Raw genomic sequence first — 15,787 nt, 5'->3', positions numbered from 1 at the left:
GCTTCTGACAAATTCACACTCCTGGTTTTACCCTCACACCATCCCAGACTCGAAGATTTAATATTTGACAGTTGGCATTCTGTAAATAATAGATGCGCCTGTCTTCACAACTGAACTTGGGCAGCAGATTCTATTGTTGAGGAGAGTGATAATGTTCTCTCACCTCCTTAACTTTTTATGTTACTGTTAATTTCCCCTCTGTGGCCTGGGGGTCTGGGGAGGGGCTCGGATCATTTACTGGAACTGAGCGAAGCTTGGATGACCCCTACGGACATGCATGCGGGCAGTGTGGGGTCGCAGATTCCTGTAGATGCTGGAGGCCGGAGGGACCATCCCTGCGCTCCCTCCCAGGATGGTGAGGCAGGGGGAAGTGTCCACCTGCCTGGCAGTGCTGGGCTAATGCCTTCTGCGCTCAAAGAAGAGCCACCAAGGGACAGAGGTCTGGGAAGGGCCAAAGTCACATGGCTAATTCTTGGCAGAGTGAGGATGAGATTCAATTTAATTTAATAAATGGTTGGAGAACAGTAAGAAATAGAATCCTGGCTCTAAAAATTTTGAGGCCTGCTGGGCACATGATTGTAATCTCTGCTACTTGGGAGGCCGAGGCAGAAAGATGGAGAGCATTGTGCCCAGCATAAAGTTGAATGGACTGCTGTTCCATTTATAATAAAATCCAAACTCCTCATCAGAGTGCAGAAGTGTGCTCAAGTTCTGGCTTCTGACATCCTCACCTGGTGGTCACATCAGCTTCTCAGACCCAGGAGCCAGCCTTGTCAGGACCAGGCCCCAGGCTGTCCCTGTGCCCGATGTGCCTTTGCCCAAGTGTTCCTAGGCTCTGGCACTGCGGGACCCGTGAGGCTTCTCCTTTTTCTCTTTCCATCTTTGGTGGTCACATAGGAAGCTATCACACAGGAAACCACCTGTTTATTATTTTTTTCCATCTTCCCACTAGAATGTGAGTTTCCCTCAGGGTGGGACCCATCTCTGACCTTCCCTACCATACGCCTATAGTCACAACAGGCATGGTGGTGCATGCCTGTAAGCCTAGCACTCGGCAGGCTAAGGCAGAAAGATCACCTCGAGTTTGAGGCCAGCCTGGGCTACATAGTGAGACTCTGTCTCAAAAAACAAACCAACAGGGCTGGGATTTAGCTCAGTGGTTCCACCGCCTGTCTCACAAGCGCCAGGTCCTGAGTTTGATCCCCGGTACCAAAAACAAAAATAAAAACAAACAAACAATAAAGAGAAAAGGAAACGAATGGCCAGGCAGCTAGAGAGCTGCTGCAGACACATAAGGGACAAAGAGCAGCAGGCGATGGTCATGCCCTCCTGTCTTGCGTGTCTCGCATGTCTTGCATTTTAAAAACAGGCCACCAGGGCCGGGGATGTAGCTCAGTGTTTCTGCCGCCTGCCTCTCAAGCACAAGGTCCGAAGTTCGATCTCCGGTTCCCAGCCACCTTGGAGGGGTGGCACTGGAACCCGGGCCTGGCCACGGATCCCCCGCGCCTTTCCTAGGAGGCTCCCAAATCGCAGAGTCAAGCTGGAAACCGCCGCGGAGGGGTTTCTGCTGATCCCACGGTACCGTTGGCCAAGTAGGAGTTTGGAAACGAGCCCTGTCGCCTTCCCTCTCTGATTTCCTTCTCCCTCTAGTACAATTTAACTGCTGACGATGCGACGGTTTGGAGAATTAGGCTCCGGAGTGGCTTCAGCCTGTTGCCATGAAAAGGCACGAGGGTCCCAGATCTTGTTAAAGAACTCTCCGCAGCGTTTAATTGTGCCTCTGGGGAGGACTGGTGAGGGCAGGCGCAGGATGGGGTGTGCAGCGCAGGAACCTCTTGCTCCAGGCCCCTCTGCTCCCGTGGCCTTGGGGGCTTGCAAAGCCGGCTGCGTGTGTGTGTGTGCGCGCGCGCACTGAGCTGGGAGGGTAAGTTGAGGCTCTGGGAGCCACTGGGCAATTCATCTACATTTTCTTTCTTTTGGTCTTTGACTTTTGAAACAGGGTCTCGCTGTATAGTTCAGGCTGGCCTCAAAGTAGCAGGGATCCTCCTGCCTCAGCCTCTTGAGGGCTGAGATTAGAGGCCTACCCACCATGCCCAGCTCACCCCCATTACCCCTAGGAGTGGGCAGAGTCTCTTTGCTCTTTATGTCCAAGCCGTGGCTCCCCATCCTGTGCCAGGAGCTGACTCAGTTTAGCCCTGATGACTGAAAAGCTGTGATGGAGTCTTCTCCTCCCTTGCCAGGACTATCACCCTGGCTGCTTCCACACAGAGAAAGCGTGACACTGAGGCTGTCTGCTTCTCTTGCCCACCCAGGGTTTCCAGCCCTTTTGTGCAGCAACAGCCCGGTGACCCGTCCCTGCCGGTCTGTGGGCAAACTCGCTAGGCTGAGTCAGTGCCGACTCCCCACCTGCTGCTCAGGTGAAATTCAGGGCCGCGGCTGGTCCCACGTCGTGCGAGGGGACAATGCAGGCAGGATAGGCGCCTGGGCCACCAGACTGGGGACTGAGAAGGGCTTCCGCGTGCTTGGAAACACACATTTGGCGAATGTGGCAGCCCAGAGAGTGGCTGCAAGGACTCGCGCTTTATTATAGGGAAGGAGAAGGCTGCACGGGGCTGCCAGCGCCTTCCTACAAGGGCTCCCCTCCCTCCTATCTAGAGAGAACCCCCCATACGTTGAAGGATGCCACGCCAAAACAACAGTTGGTTTTACCGCAGTCACACAAACACTGAAAGAGCCAGCCCCGGATTTGAACAGTGTTTAAAAAACAACAACACTTGGCAACTTTGCCGCGATTTCTCTCTGAGGAGAAACTCTGCACAAGAGGAAAAGGGTTTCGATCTTGCTGTTGAATTGTGGGTCATGCTGCCAGGGATGCCACACTCTGAAAGGGTCCCCCTGCATATGTGGTGTGCTTGTGTGTAAAAAGCATTAATTTGCAAATTAATAAAGGTCCCGAGGAAGTAGAGGCACCAGGGAAGTTCCGTTTGCACTGCACCCCGCAACTGCCTAGTGCTTACCTATTCTGAAGGTAAAAAGACGAGAAGGTGATCTGGGAATCTGGAACCGTGACTTGCATCCCGTGTGTGTGTGTGTGTGTGTGTGTGATCACTGAACAAAGACAGGCTTCCAGGCTCCTCGCCCGGCACTTCTGATTCAGCAGGGCTGCAGTGGGGATCCCCTGTCTGCACGTTTAGCAGCCAGTCCACAGACCCCGCTTTGAGAACCCCGGGGGATCTGCCCCAGAGAAGGATATGCCTTCCTCCATTTTGCTCTTTATGTCCGCACTGTACCTTCCTACCCTGTGCCAAGAGGTCACTCAGTTTACCGCCCCCCCCGGAAAGAGACTACATCCATCCTCTCCCAAAATAATTAAATGCCGCAGGATGTGAGATCTGATGGCTTTTTTTTTTCCTTTCCTGGACATGGGTAGAAATAATTCTCAGATGCTAAGGAAAGAGGAGATTTAAACTTTTAATTTTACTATTACTCAGTTACTATGCGCTGTTACTTAACATATTGTTATTATTTTAAAAATTATTATTATTATTATTATTATTATTATTAGTAGTAGTAGTAGTAGTAGTAGTACAGGGGATCAAACCTTGTGTTTGCAAGGCAGCTGATGGTACCACTGAGCTAAATCCCCGGCCCTTAAAAATATTTATTATTGACCAATATTTTGTTTTTCTTATCTTTTCTTCAGATAGTTGTTTGTGCTCAGAGGATGCTAACTGAATAATGATCATTTTAACCAATAATGATTGCTGCTTTTAAAAACAGTGTATTTTTAGCCAGGCATGGTGACACATGCCTGTAACCTCGGTGCTTGGGAGGACGAGGCAGGAAGATTGCCATGAGTTCAAGGCCAGTCTTGGGTACCTAGTGGTACCTAGTTCAAGACCAGCCTGAACTACACAGTGAAAGCCTGTACTGAAAACCAAAAAATTAAAAAAAAAAATTTTTTTACAAAATAGTGCACGCATGTTCAAAGGGGCACCTGACATCTGACACATCTGATTGCCCAGTGTCCAGGTATTTATAAAACTGCCCCCATTGAGCAACAATGACAAAAACTCCCTGAAATAAAAAAACCCTGAAACCAACAACTCTGCCCCTCCGGGACCTAAGCCACAGCAGCCCTGACTCTGGTAATCAGAGGTGACGGGCTGTGTTTCGGCTGCTTCCCATTTCCCTGGTAGAAGTTGCTGGCTAACAGACTCTGAAAGACAGCAGGTTCTGTCTTTGTCCACTGACGGCAAGGTGAATGCAAAGCAAACTCTTAATGTGAGCCTGGGACAGGTGGAGAAGCCCCATGTTCGTCTTTCCTCCGAAGGCACAGAGAGAGCCTCGTTTTGAAGGAGTCAGATGGCCCAGGGGATGAGGCCACAGTTATGTTCCCCTCCTCCCTGAACGAGAAGCTTCTCTGTCTTGGAATCCTTCTCCATCCTTCCCAGCATCCCCTCCTGCCTGTGCTCTGCACCTCTTTTGTAACCAGTCCCCACTTTTCCCCTCACCGCCCCTGCCTCTGCTCATAACAGCTTCATCTCTGCACCTTGGCCAGGTTGAGGATTCCAGAGCCTTTCTTGGATCACATTACTTCTGCCCATGACAGCCAAAGTTCTTCTGGGCCAGCAAAGTGACCTTCTGCTGAGCACCTCTCTGGCGTTCTCCTTTGTTCATTCAGCTACAGTAGTTTAACCTCCTTTCTCTTCCTCTAATCCCCAAAGGAAGTGCTTCCCCCAGGGCCTTTGCATGTGCTCTCCCTTTCCTTTCAGAGACCGAGAGGCTCCTTCCTCAGTTGCTTTGATCTTTGCTCAAACATTCCAATGGTTGGCTTTTTGAACTGCCCTTTGAAACTATTTTGAAATTGGAAATCCTGCCCCTCACTCTTGATCTTTCATTCCCTTTCCCTGCCTTATTTTTACTCCCCGATGGCAATTACGGCTACCTTACTTATGTACCTGTACACTTTATCATCAGTCTCCCACTCCGGGCATGTGAAAGTCCATGGGGCAGGAACTTCCGGCTGTGTTTGGTGCAGGGCTGGCCACATAGTGGGTGCCTGGGGAGGGCCATATGGCGGATTTGGCTCCATCAATGAACCCCATGGTTGGGCAGCTGTAGGAAGTCCAGCTTCTCCTGTCCCCTCTCCCTGCTGCCACCAGTACACATTAGTCACCCAGGCTCCTGCTACCGGAACTCATGGCATCCAGTTTTTCTTTTGTCTTACAGCTAATTCTTATGAATAAATTTCTTGTTTGTTTATTTTGCAGTCCTAGGGACTGAACCCAGAGGGTACATGATAAGCAAACACGCCACCACTGAGCTACATTCCAGCCCAATTAAATAATTGTTATTTGTAGGGAGATTCTCACAGGATATGTGATCAGATTGTTTTTTCTTTCTGGACATGGGTGGAAATAATTCTCAGATGCTAAGGAGATAGGAGATTTTGTTTGTTTATTTGTTTTTGTTTTTTTCAGACAGGGTCTTGCTGTGTAGCCCAGGCTGGCCTTGAACTCACACCAGTCCTCCTGCCTTAGCCTCCCTAGTGCTGGGATTACAGGCGCCCACCACCATGTTCTGCTGAAAGAGGGGATTTAAACTTTTATGTTTACTATTATTCAATTACTATGTATTATTATTTAAAATATGTATTACTGACGAATATTTTGCTTTTCTTATCTTTTCTCCAGAAAGTTATGTAGTCTCAGCAGATAACCATCATTTGAATAATGATTATTAATTTTAAAAGCAGGACTGCTGCTTTTAAAAACAATACATTTTTAAAAATAGGCAGTGCACCTATGTTTTAAAAACCTAATCTAGTAATGTGGGAGAGTTTGCAGTTTGTCACTTTAGGTCTCCCTTTTAACTTTGGGACAGGGTCTCACCAATTGCCCAGGCTGGGCTCGAACTTGTGATCCTTTTGCCTCAGCCCCCAGAATGCTGGAATTACAGATGTGTGTCCCCACTCCTGACTTTTTTATTTTTTTGAGAGTATCCTGCTCTACTCCTGGGTTTCTTCCCTTTGTGGGTGTCTTGGCAGTTGTTCTGTCAGTCCGGTGAACAGCCTTCTCCCATCTCCACATCCACAATCAGCATTGCTTGGGCTTTTCCATCCAAGTGCTTGGGAGGGCAGAGCTCCTAGGCCATTTATTTGAGATGTTTCATCCGGATGTTATGCCGGCTTCCTATTCTGCTTTGAATGTACTTCTGCAGATTTTACTGCAAAATCATATTTTAAAACAGACACTTTAAGCAGTAGTGCCTTGTTTATCCTGAGGCTACCGCCTCTGAAGACACATGCATCCCACTTTAGAAAGGTAAGGCCTGGCATCCTGGTATACACCTGTGATTCCGGCACTGGGGAGGCTGAGGCAGGAGGATTGCTGGGAGCAGCCAGCCTGGGCTACATAGTGAGACCTTGTCTAAAAAAGAAAGAAAGAAACCTAAAACAAAAGGTGGACATACAGACCACTTTGTCAGTGACCCCAGTGATGCTGGGAGAGAGGCAGGGCAGGAGTCATTGGCCCCTGAAGATGGGGGGTTGGTGCTCAGTGACACGGAGTGGCCTGCCGGGGTGGCCCAGACTGTGAGGTGTGGTGGGCGAGGCGCGGGGATGTCCCCTGCACTGGGTGAGCACACTCAGACCCGGCCAAAAAGACAGAAATTCCGATCACCGGAGAGGAGCTGCAGGCGGGTTTGCACGCAGCACATGCTTGTGCTCCACCTTCCACGGTGTGGGATGAGACACCTGGAAACCGTAGCATTCGCTGACATGGAGGAAATGGCATCTTCCAGGGGCAGCAGAGGTTTGAACACACGAACTTGCATTCCTCCCGTATTAGTCTCCCAGAGTGCGGCATTACAGGTGTGCCCTGCTGCTATTTTGTTTCAGAAAGCACCAAAATACTAAATTTTAGTGTAAGAATAATAGTCCATCTGTGCTGTGGGCTGAAGGAGTCATGTCCCCCTGAAATTCACATGGGGCTGCCCCTGTGTCCGGCACCTCTGAATGAGGTTGTCCATGGCGGTGGGGCTTTGAAAGGTGACAAGGTCGAGAGCACTCTCGGGAGAGACGCAAGGTGTTGACTCCTTGCTCTTGGGCTTCCAGGCGTGTGGACTGTGGAGAAATAAATTCCCGGGGTGGAAGCTGGTCGGTGGTGTTTTGTCACGGCAGCCGGAGCAAGCAGGTACAGCGTCTGTCCAAGAGCTGGCTTTAATTCTCTTCTCAGCAGATTTCATGACCTGCACACGGTTCCTTAGGTTAGGACTTCACTGGGAATCCGTTGATCTGTCTGTCCATCCATCCGTCGGTCCTCGCACACGCTGAGCATCTGTCTCATCTAGGCCCAGACACATAGCATGACTGAACCTCTGCCCTCCCAGAGCTACTGCCCGGTGTCCCAGGGATGACCGGCTTCCCCATATCCTCCCCGAGGGAGTGAGGCACTGCAAACATTCACCATTCACTAGGACTAAAGGAGGAGTGGTAAAAATAAATCAAGGGCCCACATCAGGATTTATAGATCATTCCAAATGCTAATTTTCCCCTCCCCTCCTCTCCCCTCCCCTCCCCTCCCCTCCCCTCTTCCCGCTTTTAAGTATCCCTTCTCATGCAGACTGGCTCCTTTAGAGCCAACATCCAGGAAGTCACTGAGGAGGATTCAGCCATGCCTTCCCCTCCTTATGACCAGGTCCCAGCACAGCAAATTTGAAGCCCGCAGCTCTGAGGCGCTCAGAACTATTGATTTCCTGCATGTCTGTTTGCAGAGAGCACCGATTCAGGGAAGGCTCCGTTAGCATCGCTCCCTCACTGGGTGGAAAGGACTGGGGGTGAGGCTGAGTGGCCAGCGCTATTACCTAGGCCACTGCTCTCTCCTGCAGCCCCGTGGTGCCCCTGGGTTCCAGGAAGATCTGGGCGCACCCTGTGAGTCCCTGCTGTGACTCTTCCGGCCCTGGCTCCCCGCACTGTCTCAGGCAAACCTGGGCAGCTGGCTGCAGCTACCCATCATTACCGTGCCTCTCATGCTCCTTAATCCACCCCCCAACTTTAACCATCCTCACAAACACAGAAAGGGGATTCTCCGCCGAGGAAGCCATCCATCACCACCGTCCCCCCTCTGTCTCTAGCGAAGGAATGACTTCAATCACCAATAGGAAGAGGGAGCCAACAGGTATTTTTAAAGAGGCTGTATCCACTGGAGGATCGAAAAGAAAATACCCCTTTGAGCCTTTAGTCGCAACACATCAAAGGAAACAACAGTTTCAATCTTCATTTGCATTGTACAGGCATTAGATGTGGTCCAGTTACACTGGGCTCCGCTTGACAAGGCAGAAGTGCCAGTACTTTTCAAGCCTTGACGGAGACACAGAGCAAATGCAGCCAGGCAATAATATATCACCCTGCCAAGGCATTTTCCATTTTTAAAAGGACAGAACAATTTTACATTATTTCTGGAGCCTCTCAGCGGCAAATATCCCTTGAGGTTTATTCTAGCACCCTGGCTGGTCATCCCTGCCTGCTGCCTTGGGGTTAGGTGTGTGCTGTGGACCATGTTCAGCCTTTGGATTTTGAGCCTCTAGATGCGAGAAGGTTAAGTGGCTTTTTTGGGGGAGTGCAGGCAGCCTGAGCTCAGCTCCCCAGAAGCAGCCAATTAAGATGCCTGGTGGAAAGGACATAGCGTGAGGATACTGGAAGATACCAGGTGGAGAATTGATGCTCTGGGTTTGCAGCTGAGCTTCAAGGACAAAGACAGGTTGGGTGTTTTTTAAAATGTTTTTCTTTACCTGGGATTGAACTCGGGGTCCAGCGCTTTGCAAGGCAGGTAGTGGAATCACTGAGCTAAATCATTGGCCCCAGCTTGGGGTTTTGCAGTCCAGCCCCACCAAGGCCCGAGAGGGTTAGGAGGTAGACTAGACAGGAACTGGGCTCAGACTGGACAGTGACAACTCTTGGAGAAACTGTTACTACTTCTGTAATGCATCAGTACGTGTGATTTCTAGTTAGGGTGACAAATAAACATTTTTGTGGATCTGGAGAATCAAGATTGGTGAAATTCCTCAAACTTCTTCCCGGTGTGGTCTACGTATGATCATCTCCTTGACAAACATGAGGTTTTTTGTTAAAGGACGAGCTGTGGATTTTATTGTTTTTAATCTTCAGCCCTGGCTGGCCTGAAAAATTTCAGGGTGTTGAATGATTAATTCCAACCTACCCTAGAAAACGTTGGTCAGCTGGCAAAAGGAAATAGCCCAACACGAAGGCAAAAGAGCAAATTGACTTTATCTATGAGTGGTTATATTTGACAAGATGAAAAAGAAAGAAATCTTTTGCCACTGGAAAAAAATTGTGCTTTGAGAAATCTTTGGGCAAGTCTTAAAGCTGTGCTGTACACAGTTTGAATTAAAATGGAAATAATCCCAGCCTCCTTTCCCTCCCAAATAAAGAGTGGAGAAAGGAAACTTCATTTTCATCCATTCACTATGGCAGAGTTTTAGAAATCAGAGCAGGACCTCCCAGGTCTACTTCCAAGCAGCGCTTTCATTAACAAAGAAATTCTCTTTGAAGAAAACTATTTTTGAATTGCTATTTACTACTAAAATTTTAATTTTCCCCGTAAGTATTGTCACACATGCTGACTCTTTGTGGGTGGAATACTGAGGCAGATGGGAGTCTCCTCTAATAAAAGAGGAGAGCCAACTTTCATTCTGAAAGGCTAAAAGGATCAGTATTGTTACAATAACTCTTCTGATTTCTTTTCTTCCACACCCATGACATCACAGTTTGCTGAGGACTGAAAGAACACGTCACAAGCAGGGAAACAAACTGTTTTCACTTAACATGTGACTCAGATTTTTTTGTTTTGCTTATTTTTTTCTTTACCAGTTAAACTTTTTTTTTTTTTTTTTTTTGGTACTGAGGGTCGAACTCTGGACCTTGCACTTGCGAGGCAGGGGGCAGAACCACTGAGCTAAATCCCCGGCCCTTCTTTACCCCTTACAAAACTAACCTTTAGGGCCGGGATTTAGCTCAGTGGCACCGTGCCTGCCTTGCAAGTGCAAGGTCCTAAGTTTGATCCCCGGTACCAAAACAACACCACCAACAACACCAACAAAACTAACCTTTAAAAATTCTGAACTTCTGTATTTTAAACAATCTTCTCTCTGATATCCACACGACTGACTCACTTCCTTGGAGTCTTTGCTTAAATGTCAATTCCTTTTTTCTTAATGGAAAAAAAAAAAAACCGTAGTGGACACGTAAGAATTATACATACTTATTGGGTGCCATGTGACATTTTGATATGAGTACACACAGTGCAAGATGTCAGTTTCTTAGTGGTCAGCACTGACCTTTCCTATTTAAAAGTTACACCTCCCCAGCACTGGCATTCCTGGTCCTTTTAACCTGTTTTACTTTTAGTTTTTCTACACATGGTCTGCTCACATGCTGTAGGATGTCTGTGTACTGGATTCCTTGTCTCCCCTCCCTGGCCCTGGGATGTGGGCTTCAAGAGGGCAGGGCTCTGGGTTTTGTTCAGTGGACGTATTTTAATAGTGCAGAACTGTGCCAGTCTCTTGGTAGGTGCTCAGCTGATGCTGGATGCCAGGCAAAACTGACTGAAACCTGGGAATGAGCAAGAGATCAATGTGCCTGGGGGAAGGCCTGGGCCATGTTCCTGTCAGGGTGAACGCCTTTAACTGCCTTTTTATGGTTGAGCTAGAAATACAAAATGGATCGTCATGCAGATGATGCTTTCCCAGAGATGCAACTGATTTTTGCCCTATAGAAAAGAACTCCAGGGCCTGGAATTTGGCTCAGTGGTTCTGCTGCCTGCTTAGCAAGTGCAAGGGCTGGAGTTCGATCCTCCCATTTTTTCTATAAATATGCCTCTGTTCTTCCAATTTGAATTGGCTCCAACATCTTACAGGTTCCCTCATCAATTAAAGGGCTGAAGACAAACTCTTGACATTGCATCATTTTATGTTTGTAGGAGAGTCCTGATTTTTATCTCTTTGGAAATTATTGTGGAGTAAAAGTGAATGACAGTTTCTCCTGTAGGAGATCTTAGCTGGTCCCTATCAGATGCTGATTTAGTACCATCAGATGTTGATCACTCCCAAAGTTGTCTTTCTAACCACAACCTCTCAGTGCTTCAGATGCATGTGTTCAGCTGTCTCTTTGATATTTCCATTTGGATGCTAATAGGCATTGCAGAATTCCCAATTAAATTCTCGGTTCACACCCTCTGCTACATCTGCTTCTCCTGGGGTCTTTAAATGCAACAAGTACTCTATCTCACTTCCGTTAGGACTGGCCAGAATTTCCCTGCCACCCCCACCCCTGCCCCGTGTCCCCAGAGCACCTCAGGTCTCATTCTCCCACTTTCTTTTTAAAAGCATGCATCATTATCCTTCAATCTTTGCCTTCAACCATATATTGGTGTGTTTATCATCTGTCTTTCCTACTTCTATTCATTCCTCCTGAGCGGAATTTTTATCTCTTTTCTTTCAGGTTGTATTCCCAGATCTAGAATCAACCTCTGGTCTATCAAAAGCACCCAATGAATGTATGTTGAATGATGCACACACTAAATAAATTTAAACCACATCAAATGACAAAGCAAGCCTCACTTTTTCCTGCTTCATCTAACTATGTGTTACTTTGTTATTCTTCTGGCTACTTTTTTATATGTACAAGTATATCTACATATGTAATAAACTTTATATCTGTTTTCTATATTTATAGGAGTGCAGAGTATTTCTGCTTTGTGCCCAATTTTTTTTTCAGTTAAACATTTAAGTTGGATATCTCTCCATAGCAGTCCACACTGTGTCACCTGCATTTTGAAAGTGGATTCTTAATATCCCACAGCTTAATACTTAAAGAAAAATAAATTGCAGGTTGGGTATTTAGCTCAGTGGTCCTGCCATCTGCCTCACAAGTGCAAGGTCCCAAGTTCCATCCCCGGTACCAAACAAAACAAAACAAAACACCGTGGCTTGCCTTGGTTGAAAATGGAAAGGCTAATGATGAGGAAGAGCCTCTGTGCCCACACCTTTTAATTTACTCTCGTACAGGGGAGTGGTCTGATGTTTCTCCATGCTCCTCAGTGGCCACCCAGCTTGGTGGCACTGGTTTATCAACAGCTTTAATCTCAAGTGTTTTGAAAGATCGTTTTACTTTCAACAACTAAACGAAGTTTCCTTGAAAAAACTGAGAATGGACTTAAACCCGTCATCTCCATTAGCTATCTGGAGCCACCACCCCAAATAGAGAGACAACTGCAGTGCCAGCGGAGGTTGGCTGTGCAGCTGCTAAGTGCCCTTAGCCCTCTGCAATGAGACTGCTGCCCTTCTGCACCCCAGGGGATCCACCAACTCTGGAGGTTCCATCTCTGAGTCTCCAAGCGGAGGTGTGATCCTCTTAGAACTGTTAACTTTGTAAGTCCTGAAGCTCTTTGCAACAGTGCCCCTCCGAACCACCAAAGCCTGATCTCTTTACCCTGTTCCCTGTTTAGAGAAGAAGCCCTTTCTTTGAATCCGAGTCTGAATAAACAATAAAAGCTACCGGGCTGTAATACCAGAAGGTTCAGGAGGGAGTAGAAAGACTCTGGTGTGAAAGGGAAGTTCAGAAAGAACAGGATTGATTCTGAAGTCGAATATGAAGGTGAGATACATTCCATCAAAGGCATTTAGATCTAATTCCAAGGAGGCCCCTGGAGAGCAGGTGTGCTCAGCCATGTTTTATGCAATAGCTGGGCAATGTGGAAAAGTTTTATGATTATGGCTATTGTTTAAACAACCTCTCCTGCAACCCCGATGATGAAGGATAACATTCTGTTCTAGGTTTTAATTGCTAAAAGGCCAGTCCTCAGTCCTGCTGTCCTTTTGGACTTGGCTACCTTTCAGGAAATACTGAGAGAATGAAGTACTGATTCATTTCAAAATTTCAACTGATTCCTGGTCCATGAATCAGGACTTTTTATGTTCAATTTAGGTTTTAAGTGAGCTAAAGTTTAGGCTTTCTTGCCCCAAATATCTTACTCTATTTGTAGTATGTGACAAATCTCTACTTTTGCATCCTAACAGCAGACAGTCCAAGATGGTGATGTCTGACCTCATTGATAAATGGGGTGGGAATGCAAGGGCTGTGTGGGGAAGGGTTGGGTCTGATGAAGCCCACAGGTTTTATGTTTTATCTTGAGAGGTAAGGGGGTGTGGTATCTCTCTGCATCATCACCATCATCATTTTCATTTTTTGAGATGAGATCTCGCTATGTAGCCCACACCAGCCTCAAAATCATGGTGATCCTCCCGCTGATTATCAGCCTCTCAAGTGCTGGGATTACTGGCGACCATCACTGTGCCTGACTCTCTGCATTCTTCTTACAACTGCATGCAAATTTACAATTACCTCAGAAATAAAAAGTTAAATAAAAGCAGGGCCAGGGATTTAGCTTCGTGGTACTGTGCCTGCCTTGCAAGCCCGACATCCTGAGTTCAATCTTTGGTACTGGGAAAAAAAAAAGTTAAATAAAAGCAAAGAAAGAGGAGAAAACTTCTGGAAGCAGAACTCTTAGATACTACGTTTAGTCACTCAGCCTCTAGGGAAGACACAGCTAGAATAAATTCTTGCTTGTCCTGTGCCCGGTGAACAGGATGTGGTGTCATGCGCTTCCCCTTAGGAGCGGTTAAGCTTTGCAGCCCGAGCCTTCCTCTCCAGCCCAGTCATAGGAAAGCTCCAGTGACTTCCAGCTTAAGGAAGCCAGCCCAAGCGCTTTTGTTATTCTCATCGCCAGCAGTAACAGTCATTTTATTTCTGAAAGCTGCTGGGGGAAGAAGCCTCTTCTCCATGTTATGCTTAAGGTTAAGAAAGCTGATGATTTAATGTTGTCTTTGTTTACCTTACAGGTCCTGCTTCTGGATGGTAACATGCAATGCATGAAGAATTCTGGGGCCCAAATGGGCAGATTCGGAGCAGTGCTCTGGTGGCACACACCTTCTAAGGACTAAGGACTCCCTTAGGACTCCCTTTCTAAATGCATTTAGGCTCAGATGTTTCCTGTACTTCCAACGCCCATCGCTCGGCTACCTTCCCAAGGAATCTCAAAAACACCACCACCCAGGGTCGCGGATGTAGCTCAGTGGCTTGCGAGTGCAAGGACCCGAGTTTGGACCCATGTTAGATCCCAGTTACCAAACAAACCACCACCACCCAACATCCCATTCTCTAGTCCAGGGATTCTCCAACTCGTTTTGTTTGTTTGTTTTGTTTTATACACTTGCTTACTGAGGCCACCAAAGAGCTTTGTTTTTTGTGTGTTCAATAGGTACTGTATTTGAAATTAAAGCAAAACTGTAAAGAACAGCCACTAAGTGCATTTAGAAATAATAAATCGATCACAGGTTAACATAAACCGTATTACATAAAACATAAAACAAAGAATGGATGAATTTTCCAAAAAATTAGTGGTGAGAATTTTTATAGTTTTGCAAATTTCCTTTAATACCCAACTTTGAAGACCACTGGATTCTCCTGCTTCTGCACCCAGTCTTGTGAGATTACATTTTGTACTCTCTGCTAGGGGAGAGACTGGTTTATTGGGGACGATCTCTTTGAGAGATTGATAGCTCTTTCTGAAAATACTTCTGATCCTGTCAATCTCCTGAATGAAGTCCCTGGTACCCATTTTGAGAACTGTGATACGGGTCATTTCAGTGGCCACAGTGTCTCCCAAGGCCCGGATGACATCCCTTACTTCCGGCTCTGTTCCCACTGTGTCTTGCCCTGCTGTTGACGTTTACTAACATGATAGACTGAAGCGATCCTCTTGCTTCAGGCTCCTGAATAGCTGGGGCCACAGCTACATGCCACGATACCTGGCCTAACCTTTTTTAAATTTAACCCCTCTTTTAGTTAGAAAAGAAACACAGCTGTATTACGGCTATCTAGTAGTAAACAATATATACACATGCAGTTTTCTAGTTATCATTACATCATGATTTACAAATGAACAGTAATTCTGAACCCTATCCCCACTCCTGGCAAGGGGTAGGCGTTTCTTTTTCTAACATCAAACAGCAGCATCATGTTCCACTGTGTAGATATAACACAATTACTTACTAAATAACCAACATTAGCACATTTGAATGCTTCCAATTTCTTATAATAACAGTACTCCGGTGAAGAATACCTTCATACATCTAGCTTTTTTGGAGACTTAGGGCTATTTCCTTAGATTCCCAGAAGTAAGATTACTGGGTCAAAAGGTGCAGACATTTTTATGGCTTTTAATACATACTGTAAAATTGCTTTTCAAAAGGGCTAATTTACAATGCCACCAACACTTTCAAGAATGTTTCAGCACACGAATCATCAACACAGGTGCCATTAAGAATGCTAATCGATAAAATATTGTACCCTAGTTGCTAAAATTTTGCATTTTTTTGAGGCTCATAAAGTTAGTTTGTTGAAGAATGAGCGTACAATACAAAACATTCTTTTGGGACATCTTTATTTCTGGAAAACCTAGGAAGTTCTCCCTGGCGAAGACCAGAAAAAAGAACACATGTTAGGATTGGCACAAAATCCACTTTGACAGTCAATCTTAATGCCAAAACACTCAACGACGATTTTTTTCACTGTTTCTCTGCTTTCGCTAATAGTAGCAAAAGGAAAACAACAAAAACAAAACAAAGCAACAAAAAACCCCCCAACTCCACAAAAAACCCACATTGTAGAGGAATGAAACATTCTCACTTCAAACCATACAAGATC

The 15,787-nt window shown here is 46.5% G+C and overlaps 1 long non-coding RNA gene across 1 annotated transcript in view; it reads left to right on the top strand.

Annotated features, from left to right (window-relative positions):
- The window catches only part of LOC117287344, a 52,990-nt gene extending 37,203 nt beyond the window's left edge, over nucleotides 1-15,787 (top strand). Inside the window, exon 3 of the long non-coding RNA XR_004518602.1 lies at nucleotides 13,921-15,787. This is a non-coding gene — a long non-coding RNA (uncharacterized LOC117287344). The remainder of the gene's footprint in view (nucleotides 1-13,920) is intronic.

The sequence above is a fragment of the Fukomys damarensis genome, unplaced genomic scaffold (genome assembly GCF_012274545.1).
Source record: "Fukomys damarensis isolate Sample0158 unplaced genomic scaffold, DMR_v1.0_HiC HiC_scaffold_23, whole genome shotgun sequence".
In the NCBI taxonomy this organism is placed as follows: Eukaryota; Metazoa; Chordata; class Mammalia; order Rodentia; family Bathyergidae; genus Fukomys; species Fukomys damarensis.
Note: the sequence above shows the minus strand (reverse complement) of the source record. Positions and strands in the feature narration are given on the sequence as shown.